We start from the raw sequence: 22,862 nt of genomic DNA, 5'->3' as shown, positions 1-22,862 counted from the left end.
ATACATTTGTCTATATCTATCTCGATTCGTTTTGGCTGTTACAAACAACCGTTATGTGAACAAAATTAATATACCCTTGTGCACAAGTGCGCTCGGGTATAAAAAATAACTCGTGCTCATATACCGGTAGCTGTGTATGTAACGTATACGCCCCGTTTACTCGCACGCCTTAACTCAAGTCATTATATACAAGTAATTTTTAAGCAAAAAACAAAACCGACTTCAATTCTCATATAAAAATTCAAGATTATCATTAATTTCTTCACAAATTATCGGACCTAAACAAAATTAGTATTGGAACACCCCTAAGGTACCATCTTTCTGATGAAAAAAGAATTATCGAACTCGGTTAGCGTGGTCCAAAGTTATGCGGTAACATACATAAAAAAAAAAAAATATTCCGACGAACTGGTAACCTCCTCCTTTTTGTGAGGTCGGTTAAAAAGTAATTAAATAGTGGCCTAAAATATTTTTCGACAGTATTCTTAACGAGTTAATATTAATTTATTCATGTATATAACAATTTTATAATGAATTTCGAGTGAGCCAATAAAAATTAGACTTTTTTCACAAATCGTCATCTTATAATTGATGTATTTTTTTTTTTAATTTATCGGCACACTAATTTTATTACTTTCACTTGTTTCGTTTTGGTAAGAAGAGATTTTTCACCTTTTAATTTTGAGATTTTGAAGTATCTTAAACTTTTGAAATCAAAAAATCGTTAAATTTCAAAAATTATAAAATAGGTGCTGCCACTTTTATTTTTATTTGGTGGCACACTCTTGAAACTTCACAAATATGTTGTGTTTGATGCCAACGTACATGGCCTCTAATATGAACATCTTATATAAATACTTCCCAAAGTTATGAAAGAAAAACAGTTCTGATATTTTTGAGTGACAATAAAAAAAAAGAGTAATCTCGGTACTTTTTCGCCTAAATAAACGTTTTGAGACTAAAGTTGTTGTTGTTGTTGTTGTCCATTGATTGAAATAAATGCAAGAAGAATACTTTTACGTTTTTTGTTCTGGGGAGAGAAGAAAGTGACACTAAATCGTAAGATTTGCTCATATGTAGTATAAAACTTATTCGTAACGTTACAGCTGATCAAAGTCAAAGGTTGAAGTTATTTAAGTTAAATGCATTTGAAAGTATTTTAAATCAAATACAGAGTCGCACAATTGACATGCTCCTGGGTCATCGCCATAGTAATAAAATCAGTTGTTTAAAAGAAAAACAAAAGGATTCCAACCACTTGTATCTACTAAAAATTTATTTATTAATTTCCTTTAAAAGTGTTGGATTTTCCAACAGGGTCTGTACAAATGTTTCTGCGTGTGAGCACACCTCAAGCAATAAATATACTCGTATGTAAATCTAAGCACAAATGAAGGCAAATAGAGATGGGCAACTGAATTAAGTGAAATTAAGCTTGGCTCTTAGTAAGATGCGGAGAACAAAGCCTCATAAAATCTTACAGATTTTAAATATTTATGTCCCCGCCCTGTGCGACATCCCGTTGTGCTCCTATTCCTGTAGCAACACATATTTCTACTTTACAACTGTATTTATTCACAAAAAGTATGCAACTGCAAATCTGTATGTATTCCAATGGCATGCCTAAAAATTCTACTCCTGTAGCAAGTGAATTGTATGCCTTTTACTACTATTTGAATTGTTTGTTTTCCCTCAACCACTTCACATTCACACAATTAAATTTCCACACTTTGTTAATTGTTTATTTGACTTTTGGTGTTTTGTTGGTCGATTTTCGTTGACCAGGCTAATAGGGCGCAAAACCCAAAAAGGCGCCAGTGAAGCTATTCCTGCCTTCGTGCTGTAGGTGAATGCTTGCTGTGCGAACGCGATCAATTAATCATTCAATGTCAAAAGTGCAAGTAACGTACTACCGCTGGTTGTGGTCTAGGTGGTGGTGTGGCCGTTGTTATTTTCGTTTTGGCATAGACGAGCGCTAATTGCTTGCTCTACTTCCAACCACTACCATTATGTCTGCAATGAATGTTGACCTGTTATTTGGTATGATTTTTCGACTGCCATTGCGGCTGTATTTATGCTTTGCGCTTTTGAGGACGATTTTGCGGCCATGGAGGCTCAGAAATGTACAAGTGTTGGCTTGGATGTTTATTTGTTGCATCAGCCATGCTCTCATTTCACTTTAGCAATTAAAAATAAGTTTACCCTTTTACGTCGCTTGCATAAAGCATATACTATATTTTCATAAACAAATAATTAAAATAAAAAATATTAAAATATCTCTAAATCAAATCTTTTCAATATATGAGTGTCGTAAAGTTATGATGAGCACTATATATATCTAACCGCCAGATATCCTAGAAAAACTATGTAAATGCAAACTTAGTGATTCGAATTCAAATACTAGCAATTTTTCATTCATAAATCAACGCAATTTGCTAAATATTCTCCAAGAATAATTATGAATATAGTTTCATCTTATTTACATATTCCCAGTGCCACCTACTCGCACCTTTGAACTTTTCCATTTACCCTTGTGCTAATTTTATTTACAAACAAACAAATGCTAAAAATAGATTATGCTGCTAATTAAGAATCCTCTTCCGTACGGGAAAACAAATACAATTTTTGAAGGCGATTGTAACTAACAGCAGTTATAACGGTCCTTCGTATGTGACTTTTGGGGGCTCATTCGAATGTGAATTTTAAAGGCTTGCGTGTATTTTTTCGTGTGCACATGGGAATGTATGTATGTATTAGGAATTTTAATCCCAGTATCCCGGCCCTTTTTAGGTCCCGAACGTCCGGACCGGCAAATAGTCCCGGGATTTTCGAGATTTGTGATTTGCACTGATGGCAATAATATAAACTCCTTTTCTTGAACATTATTGGCTATATATATATATATATATATATATATATATATATATATATATTTTTTTTTTTTTTTAATAACGAATACTTTTTTATAAATGACTAGCTCATTATACGTATAACACCGCCGTGCGATAGTAAATTTTACACACAAAAAATCAGTATATTCGCGAAACAAAGGGCCAAATATAGAAAATTGCGTTTTCAGTTTTTCACTCTAACGTCAGTTATTAAAAATGATTTAAACAATTCAGTGGAATGTGCTTAGAGATGAAGTATGTGTATCAAATTAGAAAGAAAATTCTGTAGAATTTAATCAGATTCAATTTTTTGATGCGTAAGGACTGGTAAGTATTGCAAATGTCCTTTTAAAATTTATCCTTGAAATTTTGCAATATTTGTTTTTTGAAAAAATTATATATTATGGACCTATATAAACTCGATAACGTTCTCGAATTTCGTCCTTCTAACTTTATCAACTTAAAAAATCACCTATTCGTCCTTGTGAGCCCAATTGAAATTTTTTTTTTTTTTAATTTCTAAAGAAATTTGCTCTCTCATTTGGTACCCATATTTTTATTCTACATTGCATTGGGTTTTTTAAATAATTTTTGGAATTAACCATATCTTTGAAATTGCAAAGTCCTTTAAAAAAAATCCGGCCTCAGAGAGAAAAAATAAAACGCCAAGGCGCGCCATTTCAAATAAAAAAGTAGGTTTATGGTAGGAGAGATAAAAGCAAGTATTTTTCGATTTTAGTTGTTGACAAGTAATGAATATCTAAATCCCTATAATCCCGGGATCGTAAAAATCGAAACAATTAACATCCCTAGTATGTATGTATTTATGTATGTGAGCTCATAAATTTAAGAACGCGTAATTAACAATCGCTCGCTTGCGGTGCGTTCCTACTTACATACATACATTTGTACATATGTAGATACTTATTTACATTAAATATTTGTAAACATTCATTGTACTCATATCTAACAGCATATCTAACCCACTCCTTCTTTGCCTTGAATTTTTGTATGTGTAATTAACTGAGAAACTTATTTCGTAATCATAATTAGTTGTTAGAAACTCATAAAACAGGTAAATATAATTGCAAAAGTACCAACTTCTGACGTCAAAGCCCAAAAGTTATTTTAGTAATGGATTACGAAAAGGGCAGAAGTGTTTCGCCGACCTGTCAAAAACATGGTCAATGAACGTTTATTGTCGCATTTTAAACTAAAAGCATACAAGTTTGTTGTTTGTTAGCTTGATAACATAGAGCAGGCTTTCCCAAAGTGGGTGCCACGCAAAGTTTTTTTGTATGAAATATGAGCAGAAAAGCGTGTTACTCAGGTGTACGTGGCGTATGAGTAACTTTCTTTCCGGCTCATATTTCATACGAAAAATCTTTGCGTATTTTCATTTGACCACTCATTATTTCTTTACATGTCCATCGATTTTCTTCATTAGTAACTTGATTTTTTTTTTGTAACAGAACAGGCTTTAGCACAAATGCAAAAATTTGGCACAGAACCTGTTATTTAAAAAAAAAAATTTTTGTTAAATTTTAATTTTTTTAATTTTTTCATTAAAAATTAAAAAAAAACTGTGTTGAATTAAACGTTTGATACAAAGCAAAAAATTATAATTAATTTTTCAATTTAAATTCTCAATTCTCCTATGCATGCATATTTTCAAATGTGCTCACTTTTGCCTGCTTTGCTTCGTGCAGCCGCATGTGAGGGTTACAGATAAATAATGCAGAGCACAAGTAGTTATTTGCATACCACTATCGAACTAACTTTTTGTCGCTGCTTTCTTCAAGTAGAGTGCACATTTGCGAAAGCGCAACAAAGCAAATAGGCGAAAGCATGCTTTTATAGTATGTATTTACATAGTACATACATATGTATACACGTATGTATGTGTGTAGTTGTGCCCCTGCTCCTGTGGGTGAGTGAATATGACGCATGCAAGCACGATTTTTCATTTTTGCTCTACTTACCTTTGACCTTCCTCCTTGAAGCTAGCGAATGTCCTTAAAAGCGGCGTAAGAAAAGAAAATACTTTTATAAACGTACATACATACATACATACTCACTTATTTATGACATTTTGGATTGCATGTGCTTTTAGGTAAATATCATTTTTTCTCTTCTCTGTTGCACCGGACTTTCCGTTACAGGCTGACATATCCGCTTTCTTTATTTAGTATTTAATTTACATAATCACTAATGATTTCACTGCGTGCGATCTTTTGCTGTTCATGTTTGTACTTTTTAACAATTTAGCTTTGTATGAAATTCCGTTCGTGCAGTGCTACTTACTAGCCATGTCGTGCGTTTACCAGCATAACTCTTTCGTTTACTTTCCCGACGAGAAAATCAATTATATACATATATTAGTTTGGTAAGAAGTATTGGAACGCACTTTCGTTGGACTCCCGCCGCACAGGCCGCCGCCTAAGTGAGCAAAAATCGGATGATTCGCGGTCTGCAATGTAAACGTATTTTGTATATTTGTAAAGGTAATTTATCAACTAAAAATAATAAAACAGAAATTTCCCAATAAAGTAAATTAGGCATAGGCTCTTCACGGAAACAAATGTAAAAAATATATTCTTTGAAATAAAATGTTTTTTGACGCTATTTATTTCCTAGTATATAATAGAAAACCATGATACAAATATTTAAAGGTAAAACCGCTAGCTCAATTCGTAGGCCATCATTTATTTTCTGAAGAAGTTTGTCTACTTTATAAAATTGAAATTTTGAGAGTAACAAGTAAAACAAAACACTAATATGTAAGTCAAAAAATTAAAATTTTCTTTTATTTGAGATTGAAAGTGAGAATGTATTTGCGATATTGAAAATTTGAAAAAAATTTTGTTATTTATGTTAGCAAACTTCAAAAATGTTCACACTGCCTCTCAGCGGTTTTACCTTCAAATTTTTATATCATGACAGAAAACTACAAGAATAAAAATTTTGGATATAAATTAAACAGTGTTTCTCTACCGTATTCCAGAAAAACGATTTTTTTTAAATAAAAATTTCAAAAAATTATAACTTTTAATGGAATGGAATGGAATAAAAAATATATTCAAAAATGTGTTATTTTTTATAAATTTTAAAATTTATCTCATTTGAAACTATTTTAAGTAGGAAAGCACACAAAAAAAAAAATGTATTAGGCCACTTCTGATCCCGTGACCTCATATGTACCTACATATGTATGCTCTTACATAGCACTTTCGTTGAGCTCAATATCAATTTCATCGCATGATTTATCTTTCTCTCCTAGATTTAAAAAATTTTTTTAAAGGTTTTTCAATTAAATCAAATAAAAGTGGATGATTTTTTGCACCAAAATTTAATTTTTCCGCGATACAGTCCATTTTGTTACAACTAACTTTTCAAATTCCATCCACCGTAAACAATTGAACAAAACATGCATAACTGTCTTTCAGTTTGACGTAGTTGACTTTTTGTAATTTATTTTCGGTTCTCCTGAAATATATTTTAAAATGCTTCGCCCTCAGACCTTCAAAGTCGTGATATAATCACATAAATATTAATCTATAAAATAATTAAATGTTTATGTGTCAAAATATGTGTAACTCTTATTAAACGCATTTAATCGTACGTACATACATACATACAAACGTCCCCACCATTATTAAAGTTTAGCAGCCGCACTCTGTGCCATGTTGCCATTTGTTCGTCAGCTCACCCGTCTTGCTGGTAAACTCATCATTCGCTGGTTGCATGCTATTTCCGCTTCCTGTCTAACCATTCTGACAACTTTTTCAGTTCCAACTTTTCTCAGTTGTGCTTTTAAATTTTCATGCTCTACTTGTTTTAAATAGTACTTTAGTTGTTGTTGGTTTACACAACAACAAAGAGTTGGAATAGCAATGTCTGTGAGTTAGCAAAAGTTAAGTATGTAGTTAAAGTTGTTGAGCATTTCATATAAATTACAAAATATAATGTTAAAAAATTTAATAGAGTTTATAATTACAATTTGTGCTAAGTATGTATTGCTGCATAAAATTTTTATTTTCAAATGCATAATATGTTTCCAGCAACTCTATTACAAATCTTACTCGGTGGTACTCCCAAAACAATTGTTTCTGTATAGATCGTAATATTGAGACCATACTACGATGTGCTTGTCTAGCATTATACTGTGTAGATAAATACATAATATTTCACCTCAAGTGAAAATTTTCATTGCAGAGAACGAAATTTCGCAAACCGGCTAAAAAGCGTGATCTAAGGTATTTAGATCATAGCCTCACAAAAGCTAGAGCGCTTCAGAAAGTGTTGAGATGACTCCACCCGATCGTCTTGATTTTAAATTTATGTATGGAATCCAAGTTCAGCTTTGTAATGCTCCCAATCAGAGAATGACTTAGTTTTTAGAACTCTATTAATGTGTCAACACAGAGAACTCTGATCTCCACAAGAAGGGAGAATTTGACGTTGCATAAATACTCTCTCTATATAGAACTTCCGCCTTTGTGGTGGTAAAAAAGGCGACCTCTCCGCTATTACAGATTAGTAAATCGTCGCTTAAAATAAAACTGAGAAATAACTCACCTCTTGTATTGTCTTAGTGTATTAGCTACCCCGAATAAACATAGTGTCGTGAGTCTCACCCAAAACTTCTTTTAGCAGCGTTGTAGTTGTTTACACTGCATCAGCGTGAGCCCCGTAAGTAGATATATATAGGTCAGAGCTTTTTGATTAACGTGGAGTGGAAGGTTTGCGGTTAGTTCGACGGGTAATTATTCTGCCGGCTCCGCTCGATAAGAATGCCGAGGGACTCTGCATTTAGCTGCAGTGTTCGTGTCACTGAAACTCGATTAGGAATAAAACGCTTAAAAAGTCGTAGTAAAAATAAAATTTCCGTAGTAAATTTGAATTTTTTGCCTTCGTGCGAATCAAGATTTTGAAAATGTTGTATGAAAATATCATAAGAAAATTTCACAGAGGGGTTTTCCTTTAAAGGCCAGTATGCAGCTCTCAAGAAAACGGTCTAGAAAAAAATTGCCATTATTTTTCGTGTTTGTGTGTCCAAGGAATTTTGACATCTGATACTTCACCAGCCTGTTGCCTCACTCTTTCGTCAAGAAGTAATGGAACGGGCATATATTTCTGTTGCAAGCATGGGTTGCCTTGTGTACTTTTTTCACCAAAAACTTTAGAAAACCATAGTAGAAAGCGTAGCAAATATCTTGCTAACTGCCTCAAGAAAATTTTACACAAGAAAATTTCTTAGCCTTTTCTTGTACGTCATTTTACATATGTATATGTAGTTTTTGCCTTTCTTGAGAGCTGCATACTGGCCCTAACTGAGAAAAGCTTCGAGATACCTTGTTTGAAACTTTAACTGAGGTCTATGAAATTGTAAGTAATTCTAGTTTAGGTTCCTTTCCACATTTATTTTTAATAGGGGTCTCATAACCGATCACTTTTTACAGTACTAAAACCACTTTAGTTGGAATATACTACGCCGAATTTCTACACTTTTCCAAGAATAATTTTATCCTTGACTTCTTTTTTTACCGAAAATCGTTAGTTAACTGCCAAAAAACGGCTCTTAGAGAAAGTGAGAGAAAAAACGGAGCAATTATAAGAAAGCGGATTATAAGTAAATTTTAAAAACTTTCAAAAAACCGAGTGAACCTCTTCCGATCGGAATAAAGTCCTAAGTATGTCTTCTTGAGCCCAATAACCCTCCAGTCGGGCGCTGGTTAGTGGATTTCATCAATCTTATCCGACTTATAGGCGTAATGGAAGGTCCTCCTCCTCCACCGCCACGACTTAATCTCCCACTTAACTTTACTTGACTTTGTTTTACTTTACTTTAATTTACTTTTCTCTACTTTACTTTACTTTATTTTACTTTACTTTACTTTACTACTTTACTCTTCTCTACTTTACCTTACTTTACTTTTCTTTGCTTTACTTTGCTTTATTTTATTTTTCTTTACTTCCCATAATACGTGAACTTTACTTTACTTTACTTTGCTTAAATTTTCTTAATTTTACCTTACTTTACTTAAATTTAATAAAATCTGATTGTATAGGCTCTTTAATATTAATATTAAACACTGACTTATAAATGTTCAGACAAAATTTTCTTTACAATTTATTCAAACATTTCCAACTCTCTGCTCAATGTGAAATTCTAGAACATGCAAGTGCTCATTTGTGTCGAGAAACATGTGGTTGCGGCTTCCCATAGTTTATAAAACATAATTTTCCGAAGAACTCGAAACGCTTTGCTATAACATTTTAACAATTTCTTCCACTCCTCTCCTCTCCTCTCGCCCACGTTTTACCAACCAATAATTAATCGTGTTACAATAAATAACACAAAATTTAGAATTTGTTGTTGGGCATAACAAGTAGATACTAACTACATAGTGTTGAGTGTGGTTTTATGTTTCTGTTGTGTCGCATAATTGCTCCCAGTTGCAGCGATAAACCAACGACATGACACATTCGATAAACATTTCACTTACATATGTACATACATACACATTCACACAAATGTACGCTCTTACATAGTTGACTGGAAAATTAATTGAATTGTTTTTGTTGTTAAACAATTTAATAAGGAAACATACATATGCATGTATGTATGTACATATACCTACAGACACACATTTTTTTTGGCATCGACGTAGTGTATGTAGTGCTGGCTGATGGCAAGTTTTTAATTAAATTTTCTCTAAATTCTTAAATATTTAGCTCTTGAAGACTTGTTCTCGGTTATCTAATCAGCTGAAATGCAATTTACTCACTTAATTTTATAAGCTTCTAAGAAATTTGACAACTTTTCTTCCTTAGTATAAAGTTTAAATTTCTTTTACACTCGATTTGCACTCACCACATATGTAAATATCCTGTATCCTAGCGCACAAGTGCTCGTTATCCTATGACCATGACCAATTCGCATTAATCTGATGAAAACTGATACAAAATTAAGTGACATGTACTCACTCTCACACCTCAGTGGTCATATATTTGCATGTACATATGTATGTATGTATGTACGTGCGTATAATGGTACACATGTTTTTGCACCAGTATAGTACTGGTATGTGCATGTGTACATATGTATGTATGTATATGTACTCATCTGAAAGTCAACAGGCAAACATTTATAACAAAGGATTTAATTAAATGTATCCTTGTATGCTTGGTTGATCTGCCTGACGCCAGTCCGTTAGACTATTCCAGGCTCCACTATGTGGCTTATAAAATTCAGATATGCATATGTATGTATAACTGCATGCACTCATACATATCTATTTATTTGAGTACGAATCTTCCATTAAAAATTGTTATTTGTTTTTACTGCTGCAGTCGATGCATAGTAAAGATAAATATACGCCTCCATATACATACATATTTATGTATGTATGTAGTTGAACATATTCAGTGCCCTTTAACCGTAGTTTCAAGCTAGGGCTGAGTTTTCTTTTCTTCTGTGATACTTTTATCAGTATTCATTGGATATTGTCATCATTTATTTTTCAAATATTGCATTGAATATTATAAAATTGGAAAATATTTTCCGGCACACCACAGCTAGTAAAAAGCTTGTTTAATAACCAGAAAAAAATTTCACCAGAAAAAGCATTATCTTTTATTCTCGTTTGGCACGGTAACCAACAGACGCCAATTGCAAATGCCAAGTGAAGCCAAGCCCTTCTCTACCCGGTCTTTCCAACGCAGTGGAGGTCTTCCTCTTCCTCTGTTACCAGCATCGCGACCCGCGTTGAATACTTTCAAAGCTGGAGAACTTTGATGGACTTGGGCGAGCCTAAATTATTGACCAAAAATTTTCATCTTTGACCATATTTTTGCTAATACCAATCAAAATTTTAAAAAAGCGGATTTTCGGCTCACGCTATTGTCTACTCAGTGAAAAGTAGCACTTTTTGGCAAGAGTGATTCTACGTGGGATATCAAGGCTAACATTATTATTGGTGTTAATGCTGGTTCCTAAATAAATGAAGTTGTCTACTTGTTTAAATGTGCAACTGTCAACAGTGAAAAAGCACTAAAATGAAATAAACTATGTACATATCGAGCCCTAGCCGCCAAAATAACTTAAGCGCCATTTTTTTTTGAAATTTTTATTTTGATGCAGAAATGCTCCTGGATCATCTAGAGATGCATTTCAGTATCAAAAAGAAAATTTCGAAAAAAATGTCGCTTACGTTTTTTTAGCGGTTAGGGCTCGATATGTACAAATTTTATTTCATTTTAATGCTTAAGTCGCGGTTAGGGCTCGATATATAAATTGTGTTGTTTAAAAATAATGTTTGTCAAATATGATTTTGAGCTTGCGATACAGTGGCTTGTTGCTGCTGAGATAGAGATGGAAATCTGGTAGAATTCAATTATAGAACTTAAGACCACTCACTTTCTTCTGTATTTTTCAAATTCCGGCTAACTTTCGGGATAATCTATGCATCTAATGAAATTTTAACAGGCCGATGTCTGTACATTATACTTAGATATTAAAGAAAAAATATATGGGGGTGTTTATTAGCACAACAGCAGCCAAATAAACAATTTTTAGAAGTTTTGTCTGTATGTATATTTGTACGAGCATTATTCAAGAACTAATGCATACAGTTCTCACCTATGTATAGCTAGAGGTCAAACCTAAAATATAAAAAAAATAGAGTTGCCACTTGTTTAAAAATTTCAGTTTAAGTAAGTCGATAGGATAAAGTAAATATTGTAAGATGGCTGTCAAATGAATGAGCCGAAAATATTTTTGTGTAAGGTTGCCACCTGTTTGTAAATTTTATTTCATTTAATTGAAAAAAATAAGTTAAATATTGCAATATGGGTATCAACCAAAAAGACTTAGGAAAGTTTACTGCCGAAAATATTTTTGAGAGGAGTTGCCACCTGTTTGAAAAATTGTATTTAATTAAATTGATAGAATAAACATTTCAAAAGAGGTAGCAAACCAAAGAAGTTTAAGAAAGTTTAATGTCGAAAATATTTTTGAAGCGGGGTACCACCTTTTTGAAAAATTTAATCCTGTTAAATTGATATGACAAGTTGAATATTACAATATTGGTATCAAATGAAAGTGTTTGAGAAATCAGTGATTTAGAAATACATCTAGCAAATACACCGCGTGCTTCTCAGCGCCTTCAAAGTATTTTTATTTTGTTACTCTCTCGCACAACGTCTAAAGTTATTAGTTAATACTGTAGTGTTTATTATTTGTAATGTAAGCAGATGTCCGCTTTTTTTGGAAGATTAATTACGGTAGAAAGTTCATTCATAGAAAATAAAGAATACCATAGAAGTTTGGGGAGGATGTAACAACACAAAAGTACTTTGCTAATTAATAACATAAATATTAATTGTTCGAAAGTACCATTAAACTCGCAAATGCTGACCTTAGTAGCGTGATGTCAAAATATTTTTTTTTTACTAAAAAAAAGTTTGATCTAAGATAAAGGATTCTTTAATAGAATACAAAAAAAAAACAGATTACAATACATTCGAAACTCGGCTTCTCATATATTTTCAAAATTTAACCTTCTTGTGATTCATATCATTTACCTAATTTAATTAGAATGTGACTTTTTAAACCTGTGGCAACCTTCCTGCATTTAGTTTGGAAATTAATGATACGCATTTTGTAATAATTCATTTAACTTGTTTATAATTTAATTTAGTTCGACTTTTCAAACAGGTGGCAACCCTCTTCAAAATATTTTCAGCTATAATCTTCTTAAATATCTTTCGTATGATACCTATAATGTGGTACATGCTCCAATTACCTAATTCTCTTAATTCAATTTAAGTGTGACCTTTTAAACCGGTGGCAACCCTCCTTCATGTAGTATAGAAATAAATGATGCCCATATTGTAATAATTCATTTAACTTATTAAATAATTTTAATTGAATTAAATTTTTAAATAGATTGCAATCCTCTTTAAACATGTAAAAAAAAACTGCTAAATTTGAAGCTAAAGATTTCTTAAAACTCTTTCGTTCGACACACATATTTTATTATTTCATATAACTTGTGTATAATTTAATTAAGTGGCAACCCTCAAACTACAGCCTTGAGAATATGGACAAATTTCTCATAGTTCCATAACAAAATAGGGCAAAAAAGCTCGTTTTTGTGTGCGGAATTTAATTTAAAATAAAGTAAGGACTTATCGTTACATAGTATATATGTACATAGTACATACATATGTAAAACATTTGTAAGTTCCTTTGTCAGCATAATCAGAAAAAAATATAAAATAGTTAAAGCTAATTACCAACCCTGTAACAGCTGATACGTACATAAGTATTACTAAGTAACAATTGTTAAAGACATAAAATATCAGACCTAGTATTTATTGTGAAAAGCAAAATCAAACTAGCACAGCTGGCAAAAGGATTTCAATCTTATTCTAAATATTTATTAAAGCATACTGTTATGAAGTGCAAATAAGTACCGATTATCCAGTAGTGCGAAATGAGCAACCCACAATGTGTTGGCACGCATATACTACATAAGTATGCGTGTATACATCGAAGGTGACCACAGAGGCTGCTGTTTATTTGTTTTGAAGAGAAAATCGGCTGGTGTCGCCACTGTTGCCACACGCAACATTAAACGCCATATGCTGCTAATGAATAAAGTGACTGTGCGCATACAAATAAAGAAACATACAGACCTAAGAATGTACATTAGACCGTACCACCTGACCAGCAAACAAAAAAAAGTTCGCCGTACATCTAAAGTATTTTTGAATTAGCAACTTAGAAAAAACATTTTTTTTTGGGTCGCTTTTTATATTTTTGGGTGACACCTACATGCGAAAATAAAATAATTTTTTTTTTTTAAACAGCTCTACTGGAATAATCGAAATGCTGACTTAGCAAAAGTTGAACAACTGTTGGCAAACTTTAATTTATTGACGTTAGGGTGGTACGTTAGGGTGATAAGAAATGAGCTAGTTGTACTACATGAAAAATTTTCTCCTCGAAACAAGAACATCGAAGTATCATACTTTAAGATCCGACTGTAAATACTGATAATATGGCAAAAAAAATTAGAAAGACAACGCTTACGCTCGGCCAATATTTTTTTTTCGTAATTGCCTTGTAAAAATACTTCAGATTCGAAGGTATACAGCGAAGTTTTTTTTCGTGTACGGTCTAATATAATTGCGAGACTCGTGACCACAACTGGAAAGATAGGAGAGAAGTTACTTTGTAACACACAAAAGGGCAGCAAAAAATATGTAGGTAATATAATCATAGCTTTCATGCCATACTTTGCCATGACTTCAGCAATATGGAAAATTATTATTGAAATATCCTGATTCGAAGGCGTGCAAGATATGAATAATAATTATTGGCGCTATGCTGCGCAGACATTCAATAGATAACTAATTTTCTTACTACGTTTGTAGGTACATGCATTCAAATGCAGAGGTGTTAATTATTTCGTAACCTTTTGCTATCATCAGTTTTATTTCCACTTGGCCGTTTGCAAGCTCCATTCCCTTTGGCACCCCGATTCCAACATCTAACCACTCACTTATAAATATACATATATGTATACGCTCAGATTTAAGAAAATATTGTCATCATTATCCTCGCTTAAGTGAAGCAATGCAATCCCTATGTACATATTTACCCAAAGCGGCAAAGTAAGCATTGAGGGCATTTGTGCCGAAAAGCTAGCTTAATCCTCACATTTTTTCTATATTTTTGACTTTATTTTTTCTTATTCAACTAAGTAACAAAATGGTGGCAAGAAGCTGTTTCTTACTCAGCGTATTTTTATTCACTTACTTCTCGTCGTTGAATGACCTAGCATTTATTTGTTCAAAGCTCAAATTGAGCTTCTAAATATGACGTTACTTAAGCAGACAGTTTAGTCTGGCCATTGCCTCTAAATGCCGCTTTTATTTTGTATTCTCACTTTCTTGATGGCTTTTGTTCACAAACGTCCCCACACGTACAAGGGATGTGTGTTAAATAGAAATCATAAAAAATTGCATACATTTGCAAATATTTAATTAATTTTAATTAAAAATATATTTTCCATTCTTAAAGAATAAAATTAAAAAATTAACTAAAAGGAAGTAAAAAATTTTAATTTTAAAATAAGGTTCTACAAATTAAAAATAATATTCTTTTTAAAAGTATAGCATCTTAAAATTAAATTAGAAAGAAAAAAATTTATTAAGAACCAATAAACATAAAATAAATTTGAAAAGAAAAAATTCCAAAATAAATAGAAATTAAAAGTGTTCTTTTCTTTTTAATCAATAAATTCAAATAATTAAACTAAAAGAAAAAGATTTTATTTAACAAAAAAAACAAAAACGAAATAAAATAAGTTCCTTAAAATTAAATTAAAAATAATATTCTTCTTTTGAAAATAATAACATCTAAACATTAAATTAGGAAGAAGAAAATTAATTACAAAAGAAACAAAATACATAAAATAGGTTTCTTAAAATGAAATGAAATCAAATAATATCTGCTTTTCTTTTTAAACAATAAAATCTAGAAGTTTAATCAGAAACAGGATACAATTAAATCAAATAAAAGAAGAAAATAGTACATAAAAATTAAAAGAAAATATTTTTATTTTTAAAAGGAAATCGAAATATTTAAAAAAAAATAGATTTATATACAAGTGCTTTCTCTCAAAATATTTTTTCACCAAGAGTGGTGAATTGGAGAGCTTTTTTCCAAGGCTTTTCTGCTGGAATAACAAAAGTTTTTCGACTTGCCTTCTGTCTTTCATTTGTCTTACGAAAAAGTTGTTGCTTCTTAGCTAGAATTGCCCTGTTAGTCTTCTTGGGTGCAATGTCGGTCCGAACGTGATGATTTTGAGTATCCTCTGGCTCATTCGAAATATACGCGGTACGCCACGGTAATCCTGATCCCAAGGCGAGTCCTTTTTTTTAACTGAAGATCGGCCGGTATTCTGAGTCCGCAACTAGGAAACAGGCACCTCCTTAGCCTTGCATTCGTCGTTCATCTTGGAGTAGGGATAATTTATGGAAAAGATTGTCAACCAAAGAAAGAGTCCGAGAAATCAGTCAACCTTATGTCAAAACCATCACTTTAATGTGAAATCCATTACTCCGACTGACTTCGTAATATCAACGTCTCATCCTCGAGAGTTTTCTTTTCGCCGCCCGACTTCCACCAGCTAGAGATAGTGATATCTTACCAGTCGGCTGACTGCCATCTTTTTTTATCGGAAAATTTTGCTTCCGAAAATTTTAGCCACTTCCTGTAGCCACAATTCCGCGCATAGCGTATTTTTCGTGTTTTGTAGGTCACAATGAGTAATTAAAACACTGTACCTCGCTCAGCAGTAAAATCACAATCTCCATTGTGTTTTTGTTATATCGTAAAAACAACGCCGCCTGTACCATGTTCTTCTTCCAGAACATCTTGCTGAGTATTTGCTTAAATTTCACTTAACACTCTGCTTCCTACTGTGGTAATGATTTGTTGTTACCAATTATCGCAAAATGTAATGACAAAAGCAAATGAATGCTGCTCGTCAATAAGGGCAAGTGCTTGTTGTGTGCCTTTATCACATTAACTTGCCTCCTGCAGCACGCATACGCCCTGGCAAACACAAAAATCCCGGCCATGCCATGAAGCTGGACATCTGCTCTATTATTTGTATGTATTTCTTATTGTAGTGTTTCATACAATTTCTATTCATTTTTCAACTCCATACGCATTAGACGTATGTATGTAGCCTACAAGCCACCCACTGGGCTTGTGAAAAAACACATAAAGACCCTTTCCTACTGCTGTTCGATTCCTTTTGGGGTTCGGTAATTCGTAATTTTACTTGGAGTGTGGGTCAAGGTTCTTCGATTTTCTCGCCGCCAGCTGCAATGTCAGTATATTGCATACAAGCATACTCGCACATAATTTGTTTGTTTGTGTATGTTCGCTTTGTTTTGTTAGGCGTGTTTAATAGTTTAAGATTTTTTTTCTTTTCTCCACCTGCCATAATGTTTCTCATACGCATACATATGTATGTATGTTTGTTTTTATTGCACGTGTGCATCTATTTATGTGCTATACACTGTTAAATAACCCATGGCTTTGGAATGAAGCAATGTAAAAGGCATTTTCTATCTCCTTGGGGGTACCACCATGTTTGTATGTACAGTGACGAGCAAAACTGTAACATGTTATAACACTTTTTATTTCAGCCACCGCTATCTATCCAAGTTCTAACGACTTTCATACTTATGTTGTATATTCTTATTGGTACACCTATACTCCCTCTCCCTTAACGATTTGAAGTTAGTCCAACAACAATAATATTACAACCAGCAGACAAAAATGTAAATTAAGGCAAATGTTACAGTTTTGCACTCACTCTCAGTTTTGCATTTTACAGTTATCTTTTCCTTAGTTGGAAGTCAGATGACTTTTTTCTGTATTGTAATTTATTGACGAAGTGATCACTAGTAAATAATATAAGAATCAAAAACCATAAATGTAAATAATAGATTTACTGCGGAAAGGCGGGACCGCAGGAAAAGTGGCAAAAAATTGTGGAGTTTGCTACTTGAAAATGTTAAGACTGAGAAAAAATATAGCCTAAAGCATTCCCAAGGACAAAGGAAGGCTGTCAAAAAATATTACGGTTCGATAACTTGTGAACTTAGCAGCAAGTCGCGATGCAGCCACTGTTTCAGAAGCGCTTAAGGTATTAAACTTTAATGCAAATCAGTAGACAGCGAGGCGAAGAGTTGCCAAATTGAGCGCAAAGGATCATAAAAGAAGAAAAAGGCAAATTTGATCAAAATACATGTGTGAGTGTGGCGGCATTTTGCTGCATCGCACGAAAACCGGACCGTTGCCTATTGGGATATGTTAGGTCTTTCAGAATGTAATAAAAAAACACATTTTTGAGGTGAAATTGAAGGTTATTTGGTCTGACAAGACTAAATTAATCGCTTTCAAACAGATGGCTGGGAATGGTATTGGATCAAAGACCCAAATTAAGCCCATGCGTATTATGTAAGGTAAACTGTGAATATCAGTGGTCGATCAGTAATAGCTTGGGGTTGCATTTCAAAAATGTTCTTGGTCTGTTAGTCCGCATTACGCGTAAGGAACAGTATCTGTTCATATTTCAACAAAATTTGTAGGATGTAGTCGAAAAATGAGAGTTTCTGCTGAAAAATCACCCAANGTTTTGCAAGATGTAGTCGAAAAAATTAGAGTTTCTGCTAAAAAATCACACAAAACACACTGCACATGTTCGCAAAGACTAGATACAAAATAAAAAATTTGCTAAATCGAGAATTTGCGAAAACAACTAAAAGTAAAGCTTACTAAGTATCCAAGTCCGTCCAATGGAGTACATGAGCTATGAAAGCAAACTAAGGATATATGGGAGCATATACCTCCAGAAGTTTTACAGAGATTCAAATTAGGTATGCCAAATCGCATCCAGGAACTAAAAAAAGCAAAAGGATACTGAACACTGTGTTAACAGCTCTTTTTTTCGTAAAAATTTTCAAAAAGTTATTAAAAATATATGAGGGCAAAACTGTAACATCTGCCTTAATTTACATCTTTGTCTGCTGATTTTATTATTGTTGTTGGATTGACTTAAATTCGTTATGAGAGAGGAAGTACAGGTGTACCAATAAGAATATACAACAAAAGTATAAATGTCGTTAAAACATGGAAAGATAGCGATGGCTGAAGTAAAAAGTGTTACACCATGTTACAGTTTGGCCCGTCACTGTACATATGTATGTATGTATGTATTTATGCACCATACAAGCGTCCCGAGTGAGTCATACGTTTAGCGCGCTTTTTTATGCTATGTTATGTTTTGATAAAATTGACCCGCTGAATATTTTTAAAAGTCCGGACGTATAAGTGTCGCGATTTTTCATATTCGTACCGATTAAATACTGATTTTAATTGTTTTCTTTCTTAATTTAACAAGAGTGTCTGGCCCAAAAACAATTTTTCGTATAAACATGTAGCCAGCATCCTTATTTTCTATGATGTTTGGTTATGTTTTATACTGTCAAATTGTTACTCTCGCTATGTTGCAGTCATCATTCTTTAAAAAAAAATGTTAAGGTTTTTATAATTATTTAGTTTGTTTTTTTTTATCAAATGGTTCTAACTTGAATTTAGTGAAATTATAAAAAATAATACTAATTCTCTAAAAAAATTCGTTGATATAAGCTGTTGATACAAAGGCGAAAATATAAATACGAAAGGGACATTTTAGTATTCTTTGGCTATTCCCCATTCGATTATTTATTTTTTATTATTTTTTATGAAAGTCTAACTTGTTATGTAACAGAAACCATGTAAATCAAACTTTTGTACAAAAACTTGCAAAATTCGAGAAAGTTTCATCAAAATTTTGTGCTTGTTACTTAGATTTCTTAGAAACATTCTAACTATGCCGCTTTTTAGCCTATTCAATTTTAGTAGTGCAATTTTAAATAGCTAAGACTTACCTGATGAGGAGATGGGGTGATTTTTGAAATAGCTGCTATAACTTCTACCACTTACACTTTGTTGCTTTTTCCATTTTTCCTAATAAAATAATCGTGGTACAAAGCTCAATAAAAAATAGTAAAAAAAAACAAATTTAAAAAAAATAAAACTGTTCTGAGTAGCATTTTATATAGTTCTAGAGTTCTTGAACATGGAAAAAGGAAGTTCTGCCAAATTACGCCGGAGAAAAGTATTTTTTTTTTTTTTTAAGTCGAAAAGGTAAATTTTTAAAAAAATAAAAATTAATGCTGTTCTGAGTAGCTTTTCAATAGCTCTAGAGTTCCTGAGAAAAAGTTATTTCTTTTGCTTCATGAGCTTCGAACCGTTCTAAATATCCACTAAATTTTTTACACAAAAAAATACGGGTATTCTTTTTTCCATTGAGAAAAATTCAAGGAGGTGAGAGCTTAACATTTAAAACATCTTTTTGGACCACCCTAGTGTACATAAATATGTATCTGCATATGTTCATAGTGTAGGTTTGCAATTCATGTCTATTAAGTTTGCTTGTTGTGCAAAAAGTAGAATTTACTGCAACTCTTTTCTGCTCCGACTTCACCTTTGAAACTAACAGGATGTCCGCATGTATTAAAAAATATGTGTGTATGCAATGCATATATGTATGTATGTATGAACACCTCTAGTTGGCGTTTGTTTACTGTGCAAATAGTAATTGCAAATATTTTAGCATCTCTTTACGGACACGTGCCGCACGATAGATATACATATACATACATATGCAGATATATCTATGTGTATACTCGTGTCCTCGTCTGTTTATGTGTTTTCTTTGAGCACAGGTGCAAATTTTATAAATAGTCCATATCTAGGTTAAGTATTCTTATACATATATCATTCATTTGAAGGTCACTTTTTCACTTAATTTATTATACATGATTGCTTTAAGTGTTTTCTTTTTCTAATTAACTTTTTCTTCTAATTGCAGGTGAGCTTACTAGAATTGCTTACTCACTAAGTAATATGCAATATTATCGTAAGTATTTAATTATTTATATCTGTATGTTATCTCTGGAATTCGAAAAAATGCATTTCTGGTCGCATCTTTATAAAACAATCCTTATACCATGTTCAAAGAGCCAGCTAAATTAGGCAAATTTAATTTTGAATTAAAGTTACCAAGTTTTGGGTTGACAGCTGATGTTTTTTACATTGCTCGTAAAGAAGATGAATACACATCAGTTCCAGCAAATTCACTTCACCAGAGCTCAGTTTGATTAGAAGGAAATCAAATAAAAAAAAATTAATATACTACGTTTCTATAAATGGACTAAAAAGTAGAAAGTAATTTTTTCGTAGACTCATAAAATTTATGAATCTTGATAAGCTTTCATTTTAAGATTTTAACAATAGTCATTATAAACAGCTTATTATATTATGAGATTTAAAATAAAAATGTATTACATCCGTACTTGATTAAAATAATTAAAATACATTTTCAATAAAGAATTTTTTTTTTTTTCAAAAATTTACCCAAAAATGCGCGAAGACTTTATATATGGCCCGATATTTGTTTTCCATTTCTGTCCTTGATTTTGGGGCTTCAGTCTTTGATTTTGGTTTTAAATTTGTATACTCAGTTTTGAGTTTATAATTCCAATTTTGGATTTGACTATGACTAAATTTTTGCCATTGATAAACTTTTCAGATTGTAGGTCAATTCAAGTTAATGCAGAATAGCTGAGCTCAAAACGAAAGATTTATAATTTTTTTTAACATCAAAACTACTAAAATTTATTTGACCCAATTTAGTTGACTGTCTGAATATAGCATAAGTATCAACGTTGTTATATGAAAAGTAAGTACATTAATTTGAAGTGAAATTAAATCCAAATGCTTACTATGGATTAAATCTATAGATATATATATTTTCTCTGTAAATAAAATCGTTAATCTAACCGTTATTTATACTAACAACTCCGAAGCTGCGGCAAATCGGTAGTGTTCAATATGTAGGCGTCATAATAAATAATGCTTGGATAAAGATAAAATTGATTTATAACGATTATTTTTTTAATATTACATATTTTTTTTTTTACATACAATGACTGGCGGACTCGTAATTCTATGAAATTCATAAAATGCAATGAAAAAGTGAATTTGTATTTGTAGTTCGGCCTTTTTCATTTCAGGTGGCACTGTTAGTTACAGTTTTTCAGGTATTTCAGGTGACGATATTTTAATATTATAATTTTCTTTAACCAAATTTCTACGTACCTAGAGTGCATCTAAAAGCATCATCCCCAGGACTTAGCTGATTGAAAATTAATTCTTCTTCTTATTTTACATAGCTGAGAGAAAAGCAAGTGTATAAAAAAAAAGGATATTAATTAGTATTAGCTTGTAAAAACATTTACGTTTCATGTACACTCGTGTTTACAAATTTGGTATTACAGTCTGAGTTCACATTGCATAATTAACCGCTGGCAGGCGTTTAACTATCCATTTTTTCCCCAGTCAATAAAGGCTTAATCGTAAATTAGTATTAGATTTCAATTGTTTTTGTTGAATGAGATTCATTTTACGGAGGACGATATGAATTTTTATTGTTAACTATGTATGTACATTAGAGTGCTTCCACCAAAATTTGTTATATTTTAAGACTTTCGATAGACAAATTTGGGAAAATATTAAGATTTACGTGAGCTGAGCCGATTTTAATTTACCTCGAAAAATTTTATTATTTTGATTTCTTAAAAACAAAAACAGGAAAAATAGTTTTAAAAGCTAATTTTATTTATAAGAAACTTGGTTTTGGGGACAATTTCAAATAGGTCCAGCTCGCGTAATCCAATTTTTGGCAGCCAATGTCAGTTACGCGGTTTTGCAGAATGACGATACGCGGTTTTGTACTTTAAACGACGATAAGATAAAAAACAGCATCGGAAATCCCATTTTTATGATTCCGCTGAAAATTTTTATTCAATATGTCTATGCAGATTTTTTATGCTTAAACTGTTTTGTCATCTGAGTTGATTTTTTTTCCAAAAAGTTCCTTACGAAACTAGTTTTATTCACAAAAAACCCCATTATTAGAGGTGTTTTTCAAATCGGTCCAGCTCACGTAAATCTTAATATTTTTCCGAAACATTTTGCCGCAAGTCTTAGAATATAATAGATTTTATAATTCCGGCGGGAAAACAGCCACATTTTGGTGATGCAGTCTAATGTACATACATATGTGCATATGTATATTATGTAGTTGCATCCGATTTTTATACCCGAGCGCACTTGTGCACAAGGGTATTATAACTTTGTTCGCATAACGGTTGTTTGTAACAGGCAAAACGAATCGAGATAGATATAGACAAATGTATACATAAATGATCAGAATGAAAAGAGAAATCGATTAAGCGGTGACTGTCTGTCCGTCCGTCCGTCCGTCCGTC

The 22,862-nt window shown here is 32.2% G+C and overlaps 1 protein-coding gene across 14 annotated transcripts in view; it reads left to right on the top strand.

Moving 5' to 3' along the window:
• Sap47 (Synapse-associated protein 47kD) overlaps nt 1–22,862 on the top strand; it is a 99,670-nt gene that overhangs the window by 23,992 nt on the left and 52,816 nt on the right. The window lies entirely within an intron of this gene.

This window comes from Rhagoletis zephyria, unplaced genomic scaffold (genome assembly GCF_001687245.7).
Source record: "Rhagoletis zephyria isolate East Lansing unplaced genomic scaffold, Rhagoletis_zephyria_1.1 Rzeph_scaffold_00398, whole genome shotgun sequence".
Taxonomy (NCBI): domain Eukaryota; kingdom Metazoa; phylum Arthropoda; class Insecta; order Diptera; family Tephritidae; genus Rhagoletis; species Rhagoletis zephyria.
Note: the sequence above shows the minus strand (reverse complement) of the source record. Positions and strands in the feature narration are given on the sequence as shown.